This window comes from Ceratotherium simum, chromosome 8 (genome assembly GCF_057802395.1).
Source record: "Ceratotherium simum simum isolate JZ-2026a chromosome 8, ASM5780239v1, whole genome shotgun sequence".
In the NCBI taxonomy this organism is placed as follows: Eukaryota; Metazoa; Chordata; class Mammalia; order Perissodactyla; family Rhinocerotidae; genus Ceratotherium; species Ceratotherium simum.
This window is the reverse complement of record NC_141907.1, coordinates 40,501,510-40,511,516: the sequence shown is the minus strand read 5'-3', so window position 1 is coordinate 40,511,516 and position 10,007 is coordinate 40,501,510. Positions and strand designations below refer to the sequence as shown.

At 41.4% G+C, this 10,007-nt stretch overlaps 1 pseudogene; it reads left to right on the top strand.

Annotated features, from left to right (window-relative positions):
• Positions 1 to 8,601: 8,601 nt before the first annotated feature.
• On the top strand, positions 8,602 to 8,957 carry LOC101390362 (large ribosomal subunit protein eL22 pseudogene; annotated as a pseudogene).
• Positions 8,958 to 10,007: the final 1,050 nt, after the last annotated feature.

Here is a 10,007-nt window from a genome sequence, read left to right as displayed (position 1 = left end):
ATCCACATCTGCCATCTTGCTACTAGCAAGAGTATAATGCTCTGCTGGAAGAGCCAGAAGATAAGAAATTAAAATGTCTTTAAATGGTGACCAGACTCAGATAAGAAATGTAGTTTTATTTTGTGAGATGGATCTGTAAGGAGACAGGGGGCATGTGCTCTCAGATCTGTCTCCCCCATCCAGGGTTTGGGGCACAATTTATAGGATGAAGGGCAGGACAGTCTGAAGTTTGGAGATAGATGATTGGAGGTAAGAAGTGAGGTAACTGATGATCTGTGCAAGAGTAGTCAAGCTTCATGCCTCTTCACAGGATACATGTTTACAAAATGGCGGCATTACCATGACATGATGATGGAGTTTTTAGCTCCTTCCTGTCAAAAAGGTCACTTATCGACCATTTACGCTGGCCCGGTTGATAGATTGGTGGTCTCAACTGGCCTGAACTGGGCAAAGGATGTCAGTTCCTGAAAGACAGCTCTTAATTACTCTGTTGATAAGATGGTGTCAATTGAACTGGTCCTGGAGGGCCCGAGGTTATACTTTCCTTACTCCTTTAACGCGTTCTGAGAGTACTCCTCGAGAAACTCCTGCCCCCAAATCTCCACCTCGGAGTCTGTTTCCAGGGAGCCTAATGTAAGTAGCCTGACATATAGTCTGTTTGAGATCTGTAGCTCTATTTCAAATCGTATTCCAAATCTGTCTATCTCTCTCCGTCTCCGCTGCTACCGTTCCATCCAAACCACCATTTGTCTCTTTTGGTCATCTCTGCTGTCTGCATCATCTCTGCATCATCTGTCTGCTGTCACTGCTACTACTCTTCCCTCCCCTCTCCCATCACATTCGGCACTCTACACAGCAGCCCAAGGGAACTATAACAGTCCCTGATCCTTTGTTTGTTTGCTGTCTATTCCCTCCTTTAGCATGTAAGCTTGAGAAGGGGAGGGACTGTTTTTCGTGGTTGAACTTGTTCATCACTGTATCCCTGCTATAGAGTATACGTCTTGTTGTAATAAATATAAATAAATAAATAGAGTAATAAATGCTTGTTGAATCAATTAATAAATTAAAGCACCAAACTCCCACTGATACCAGAAGACACCACAAGATACTCAAGTACGACAAATTAAGATTAGAAAATGGACTGTGGGGGGGGCCGGCCCTGTGGTGTAGTGGTTAAGTTCCACGAGTTCTGCTTTGGTGGCCCAGGGTTCGCGGGTTCAGATCCTGGATACAGACCTATACCTCTCATCAGCCATGCTGAGGCAGCAACCCGCATACAAAATAGAGGAAGATTGGCACAGATGTTAGCTCGGGGCAAATCTTCCTCAGCAAAACATTTAAAAAAAGAAATAAAATGAACTGTGTGCTTTTCTTCCCAGAATTAAGGACATGAAGTCTACAAAGTTGCTTTCATATCAGGGTTTTCTAATAGAACCTTGCCTTAAACATCTAGGATTTTAGGTTACTTTTGGAAAATGTCAGAGGAAGGAAAAAGCTTTGGCATCTGAATCACTTTAGATTCTAGTATCCAACTAGGATCATTTCTTTCATATAATAGTTAAATTCCAGCAAGATAAGTTATAATATTAACATTTGAAGAGTAAATCTTATTCTCTCAATGACTAACAAAATTAGTGGTATATTTCTTGGGTGAGGAGGAGGGACTCATTTGATAGATCCAATTGAAAACTCTTCAGAAAACACATGAGCATCTTTTTGCATAATTGTATAGATTTTAACGTAGCTCCAGTGGGCTTATTTAAAATGGAGGATATCTATGTAATGTAACTTGCCAAGTGAAACTTAAGAAATGAAAAACACGTTTTTACTTTTTAAATCACTTTTACTGATAGCTTCCTTTTTGGAAACATACTAATCTTAACTGCAGTGATTAGTCAGGAACGGGGCACACTGTCACTGAACTATTTGTTCCTGAAACAGGATTCAGGAAAGGGCAGTTTTGTGACACAAGTTCAATTTTTGAATGACTATTATTAAGGAAGGAAAAAATGTTCTCTGGATAGCCAGAAGGATTCAGACTCCAAAAGAATCACATGATTTATAAGTAGTAATTTGGCTGCCTTGGCTTCCTCAGGAGGGGAAAATCCTTGAAAATTTATATATATATATAAATATATATATGCCAAACTAATGCCAAAACTGATGCCAAAAAGTACATGACATCATTGTCAATTTAAAGCAAAAATTTGAGAGCGTGAAAGAAAAAAGCCCATTCATTGACCAGAGTAGACTTATGTGACATACAGAGAATGAAATCCTGCGCTGTGCATTTGGAAGCCGATTAACAGCAAGTCCATCAATAGTGTTGCTGAGCAGCCATTGTGCACAGGGAATCCTCCTCAGGTATTACAGCAAGTAACAAAGTAATAAATAAGAGAAATACACATCTTGGTATCACATGGACCTAGTAATTCCTGCCTAGGTGCCAACATCAAATTGAGAACCATTGAAATTTATTAGAACCAATACCCAAGGAAGAAATTGAAAACATTTTCAGAGAATTACCTATATAAATGGGCTTTAGCACCAAGCAGCACCAAGTCATACTGCCTATATTCTCACGCTTTCAAAGAACAATTAATTCCAGTGCAATATAAATTGCTTCAGAAAATAAAAAAGAACTACCCAAATTGTTTTATGAAGCTGACATAACTGATTGCCAACTCTGCCATTACTAGCACAAAAAAAGAAAAACAGGAAAACAGCATTTCCTCCAGAGAGCCTTTTGGTATTACTTGTATGTATCTATGTGCCCTCTGGCTCAGAAATTAACTGCTGAGCATATATCCTGGGGACATTGCTACTCAGGTCCAGAGGGAAACGTACAAGGTGGGTCACTGCAGCATGGTGGTGGCTGGGAGCTGGAGACCTGAGCGTGCCTCTCTGGGAGGATGATGGATAAGAGGTGCGGGCACACCACCAAGTATTTTGCAGCAGGTAAAAGCAATAAGCTGGACATACAACAGCATGGATTGACCTTAAAAACACGGTGCTTAGAGAAAAAAGCAGGAAACAGAACAATGTAATATCACTTAAATGAAAAAGACATTATACAAAGCAACAATATACATTTTTCAAAAACATGGTTAAATAGAAATAAACATACACACTAAAAGGGTTGCGTATTGTGGACAAGAGAACTGAGATATCGGGTAAAAGAGATAAATAAATTTGGGGCTGCATTCTGATTTCCAAAGGCCCTAGGCTCTTTTGCATTCATGGATCCTTTCATTCATCAAAAAAATATTAAAAATCATATTTTACAACTGTGTTGGTATAAAGACAAATATATTAATATTATGTATAAAAACATCTTCTTTGACCTGAAAGCACGTATTTACTTCTGATGTAAAAGAAATTAAAAGATTTTTGTGGGCCCCTAAAAGTACTGTGAGCTCTAATGCATTGTGCATACTATGCCCAGTGATAAATCAACTCTGGATAAATGAACGAATGAATGAGGACGGCGCCTTGCATGGCCCAAGGGTAATTATGTGCTACAAACTGAAGAGTATGAGTCATTCAGTCCTCTGCATCTGAGGTCCAAAAACCCTTCCAAAAAAAGCATTTCCTTAGGTATGCTGGAGAACTCTGGGGCTGTGGGTTATTATACTAAGGCTTAAGGAAGGAAGGTTTCCCCAAAAAAGTGCTCCATTTGGCAAATGCTGAGTTAAACAAAGTTAAGCAGATTTTCTTATCATATGATCTGTCAGAATCTTTACCAGATACTATAATATAAATTGTGAATCTCCAAGGGGGTGGGCAGGGGAGCTGGTATGTGGAATTTCCCAAAGCAATTCGACAGTAGAATCCTTCTGCTTTGAAGGTGGAGGCCCTGAGAGCTGAGAACTCCCGGGAAGCTTGGCCCAGGTCAGTCCCTGTCCCTGGTTCAGGCAGGTGAATTCATTCACAGGAGTCTGAGCACAGACCCCGGTCTGCCCTGGCCTGTCTGTCCCGCCCACCCCAGCTGAGTTGGGCTACCACTTGCATGCAGGGCAAGAGTGTGGCTCCTTTAGCCTCCAGGTGGCAAGGACAATCTCTGGGGAGCACTGTGGCCATGTTGGGCACAAGGGCTAGGCTGCAATGTAGCTGATTTATAGGTTCTGAATATTGAGATATATGGTATGCAGGCTTTCATTTCTATTATTGTCCTGAGCCCCTCAAGTCTCAGGGGCAGTCCTGGCCTAATGATTCGTCTAAGAAGGATGATCCTATTGCACCATGCCAAGACTGGCCTTGCATAATCAAAATCACAGTCATTTAGACTCCCAAGACCCCTTTCCTCGGTGCCAGGCAGCCCCCAAGATGCCTGGGCGGGCCATCCACTGCCTCACAGACTGAGAGCCATCATGGTGTGTGAGCTCTGAGTCTTCCATCCCAGAAGTTCCTCTCTTCTCTGTCCCAGCCCGAGCCCCTGCTTTCAGGGAAACACACACATGCACACAGATGTATATACACAGACATACAGGGAGACACATAATACATACAGAGACAGACACACATACAGACACACACCCCCCCCCACACACACACAGACATATATATACACATACATACAGAGACACACAGACACACACAGACATACATATACTCACACAAATACAAAGACACATATACATAGACATACCCACACACATACACATATACACACAGAGAGACACACACATATGCACACACAGACACACAAACAGCCACAGCAGTTTACAGTTATGAATCCAATCTTTAGGAAAATCCAAAGTATTGGTTGAGTTATGACATTCTAGAGTTCCCAGTGGAGAATCGGAATCTCCCTAAATACACTTACCTCAGGCACTGTGCTGATTATTCTCCATTTGTCCCCTCAAATCCATTCTCCACCCTTTTCTGCTGTGCTCTGTGTCCCAGGATGCTGACCTCTAGGGACTTCCCCACTGGGCTTCTTTGTCCAACCAGGCCAGCAGCTTTGGGAGGAACATACATGGAGGGATGAGGAAGAAGAGAACATTCAAATATCAGCCATGGTGTGGAGGGATCCTTGGAGTGTGACTTTCACAGTGAAGGCACTTTTATATCCGTACTCAGGGAAATATTACATTGAGGAATGTTTCTCTGTACAACAAGATGACTTCAGGGAAGACTAGACCCCTACCCTTACCCATTTATGAACCTTGATGAAAAGAGATGGAATTATCTGGATTGAGTTTGGAACAACTCAACTTGGATTGGGCTCTTGATATTTCATACCTGGTTTTATTTGAGACAATAATTTAGCTTTGGGGAAAAATACTAACATCAGGCTATGATAGGATTATCTTGATGAGGCCACAGGGCCAGACCATTCTCTCCTGTATAGTTTCCTTGGTAGGGAATGAGCATTTCCAACTCTCAATCATTCAGGCAATAGATTAATTGTCTAAGACAATTAGACAGTAGGCCAAAGACACAAGTGAAGAAGAAACTTCCTTTTCTCTCTAGGGGTGGGACACAGTTGACACAAACCCTGAAGCCTTAAGAACCTTCACTGGCCCAGCGTAGTGAAGGGAGAGCTGGAGTCAAGCAGGGAACCTAAGTACTGTTAGAGAAACTGAGTACTGGTCTCGTCTTTCCCTGCTGTATTGTACATCTCTTTCACTATTATCAAATCTCAGGAAACTATCCTTAAAATAGAGGTACAGGGAATGAAGAGACAGGAGTGTAAGCAGTGTCCCCTTCACCTACACACAGTGGTGCTAATAGCATCAGTTAGCAGTAGAAGACCGCCTCAGCCAACAGAGAAGAATCCCATGAAGGTCAGCCACAGACAAGACCACAGCAAGAGGCACAGGTGGGAAGACATAAAGGACATCCTGGGGATGGCTCAGAAATCACCAAGGGACAGCCTGCGAGGGACTAATTTCCAGTAATAATAATTTGAGTCACAGGTAGGATAGATCAATTCAGATAACTGAAAAAGAGAGACACTCTTGAGATTGGTTATACCTTATCTTGAGATACTCATTCAATTTTAGGAATTCAACGTCAAAAACATCACTCTAAATCATATATGATGGTCTTTCATCCAAAGCCCATATAGTACAATTCTAAAATAGATGAGTGGGCACTTATAAATTTTGTCCCTATATTTAAAAAATGGGAGAACTTTATACTCCCAAAAGCCAACTTGACTTGAAGCTAATAAAAAGGAAACAGTCTTTTCAAAAGGTATCTACCTAAATCTCTCATGCTTCTGAGACATTAAAATAATCAACTGGGATTGTACGGTACTTGATAAATAATCTTTGCTCATGATACTCCTTTCAAAGTGCATTCAGATCTGCTGCTAATAACAGTCATGAATCACATAACCACACAGAAGACTGGGCAAGGGATAATTATATCAGGTAATAAAAGTGAGAAATAGCCAGCCATTAGAATTGGGAAGCTGTTTTTGTACAAAGTACAGGATCAGTGTGACATTTTCAGGATGGCGCTATACAAGCAGCAACAGTAGGTAAATCTGATCCCAGAGTAAATGTTCCTACCACACGAAGCCAAGGAGGACTTAATGCTCAAAGCCAGCCCTGGCATGGGCCAAGGCCCAGGGACAACACGCCATGCACAGCAACTGACTGGGTGTCCCCAGCAAGTCACTTAGCCTCTCTGGGAGTCAGTTTCAACTGCAAAAGATGGAGTTGGAACAAAGACTAAGCTCTTGTCTGGCTCCAAATTTCTCTCTATATTTGATGTGGAAGTCACTCAGTACTTGGGAGCCAAAGAAACCAACTCAGAAATTGTTGTAGGCTCTGACTTAAATAAAGCAATGATCAGTGGTTTTGATGCTTGGTGTCCATCAGAGCTTGTTAGACACAGTCCTAGAAGTTCTAATCCTGTGGTTCTGCAGTGGGAACCAGGTGGTGGTATAGTTCACAAACTTCTGGGATGATTCTGATATGCTCTGAAATTTGAGAACTACTTGTTCCGCTAAGTCAACAGGCATGACTAGTTTTTGGAAGGGGCTGAAAAGAGAAACAACATTTATTGAAAACTTGCTGTATGCCAGCACTGAATATATGTTATTTCATTTAATCTTTATAACAGTCTCTGGTTCAGAAAGAAAAGAAATCATTCCTTAGAAGGAGAAATTAACTCCTGTTGAAAGTAAGGCAATAAAGAATTCTAGATAATCTCTATAAATTAGTGTTCCCTATTGACTCTTACCCAGTTAAATAAATAATTAAGCATCGTACGCATTTCTTTGTATATTTTATTTCTTCTTTTGAAGTAGGATGATAAATAAAAGAAGAAATAAATTGCATAAATTCGACACAGTTGCATAAATATTATATACTAACTTTATATGTAAGCTAATTGAAACAGCAAAAATAAAGTCAACAACAAGAATTAAGACCTTCTTTGGGTAAATAAAACTTGCCAAGCCATAATTTGATTGTACATTTCATTTTGTGTATGCCAATCAACACTGCAGACAAAGGTTTACTCAGCTGCTGTAGAAAATTAAGAGCTCTTATACTTCACACCTTACACATAAATTCTCTATTTAATGATGTTTGTGTTTGTCCCCTTAGATGTCCCAAATGCAGGGGAAGACTAATAACAAGTTTTAAATTTCAGGTTGCTAGGACACATTATCCATTTATTCTGAAGTACAGATCTCCATTCTTGTTCATGCTGGGAGAAATTATATTTACTAAGAAATCTTTAGAAATACAGTCAGTTCTCAAAGTCCTTTCCTCAGAATATTTATTCAAATAGCACTGCTGTAGACAGGCTCCATGTTCTTTATTCTTAGTAACTTGGCATGGTGCACTGACAGACAGTCCTACGAGTTAGAATTTGGTAAGACATTTACACCTATTCATAGTTTAACCACCAGAGAAGAGAAATTTGTAGATATTTTGAAACTTCAGAGTGAAAATAGAATTTGACCTTTGGAGGGGTGGGGAGAAGTAAAAATGGAATTTTTTCCAATATTTGTTTTTAGTATTCTTTCAGATCTAAAGTCATTTTGTTCAGCAACATAAAAAATGAATTATGATTAGCTTAGTTTACTTACCAAATTATTATGTATGATGTCTTATATTTTAAAGTGTAATTTATTTAGATATTTTCAAATATATTACCTGGGTGTTCTTTTCAACATTCAAAAACGTTCCTACAGGTGGAGCTATATATTGCTGAACTTAAAGAAATCCAGCATCTTTAGATTTTGCTAAAAGCAGGCCAAAATCTGCAGAGAAGGAGAGAGAGGAAAGAAGCATTTTGGAGGATTTACTTAACAGGCACTTTACATAGATAATCTCAGAGATTATCTCAGAATCCTTGAGAGGTGGGGATTATTGGCCCATTTTACAGATGAGGAAGGTGGGGTTTAGAGAAGTCCAGCGGAGCACTCAGCTAGTAAGTGGTGGAACAGGGGATGGAACTCAGTCTATTGGACTCCATAGACTGTGCTTCTTCCCTTATATCACTCAAATGACTGTGGGAGGCTGTGAGGGCCAATGGGGGCCTGCAGAGAGAGAGTATGTTTTACCCACTGCCCACGCGCATCATCTGGAGTATTGAAATGCCTGCATTAATCCTTTTTCTGCCTCCGCTGCCTCCATGGCACCCCTAAAAAGCTTGTGAAGGAGCCAGAAAAAAGAAGCAAGTTCTGAAGTTCACCCAACCCTGTAGAAGATGGAATCACAGATGCTGCCAATTTTGAGCAATTTCTTCAGGAAAAAACGTGAATGGAAATGCTGGGAATCTCGGTGGAGGGGTTCGTAACCATTGAAAGGAGCAAGTGCAAGATTACCGTAACTTCTGAGGTGCCTTTTTCCAAAAGATATTTGAAATATCTCACCAAAAAACATTTGAAGAAGAATAATCGACAGGTAGCTGCTAACAGCAGGGAGCGTCATGAATTATGTTATTTCCAGATTAACCAGGATGAAGGAGAGAAGAAAGACAAGGGGTAAAACTGATTCATCTGGAACACTTTGTATGACTTCTTGAATAAAACTTGAGAACCAAACAAAAAACCAATTCCATTAACCAATCACCATGTATCACTGAGTTCCTGCCATGTGATTCTGTCTCTGTGATCCTCTAATACAAAAGGCTCATGAGTGCAGGACAATTTCCCCACGTGAAGAGGGCTCCTTAGCCAAACAGCTCAAGGTGGTGTTTCCAAGGTGCCCCTGCACAGCCAGGGATGAAAGCCCTCACAGATCCAGCTCCTTCCAGCAGTCAGGTGACAGCCATTGCATTCAGGACTAGAAAAGGCATAGTAATGTGGTCCCAGGAAAGTCCTTCTAATTTCCCCCCTACTATTTTTTTGTGTGTGTGTGAGGAAGATCAGCCCTGAGCTAACATCCGTGCTAATCCTCCTCTTTTTGCTGAGAAAGACTGGCTCTGAGCTAACATCTATTGCCAATCCTCCTTTTTTTTTTCCCCAAAGCCCCAGTAGATAGTTGTATGTCATAGTTGCACATCCTTCTAGTTGCTGTGTGTGGGACGCGGCCATGAGGCCGGAGAAGCAGGGTGTCAGTGCGCACCCAGGATCCGAACCCTGGCCACCAGTAGCGGAGCGCGCGCACTTAACCTCTAAGCCACGGGGCCGGCCCTCCCCGCTACTATTTGAAAGTGTAACCTCACTCCTGATGACAGGGATTGTCCCATCACACAGACTTGGCCAATCATAATAGCATTTCCCTGGATACAGCGAGTGATCCGGGAGTGGGCAATGACCCAAGTAGAGCCAAACAGAGTCCTTTCCTGAGTCTGACATGTGGATAACGACAAAGAAGTTCCAAGTTGGGAGGATGCGACATTTAGGCTGCCAGTGGTAATCTTCCTTATCATGACCCTGTGAAGAAAGCCTGTCTGCAAAAGGAAGTCAGAGATGAGAGATGGATGGAGAGAACAAGAGAGTCTGGTGGTATCCAGTCCCAGGAACAGGCACTGGTGCATGCGGCTCCTCCTCCAGTCCTCTGAGATACCCCAGGAACAGGCTCGGTTATATGAAG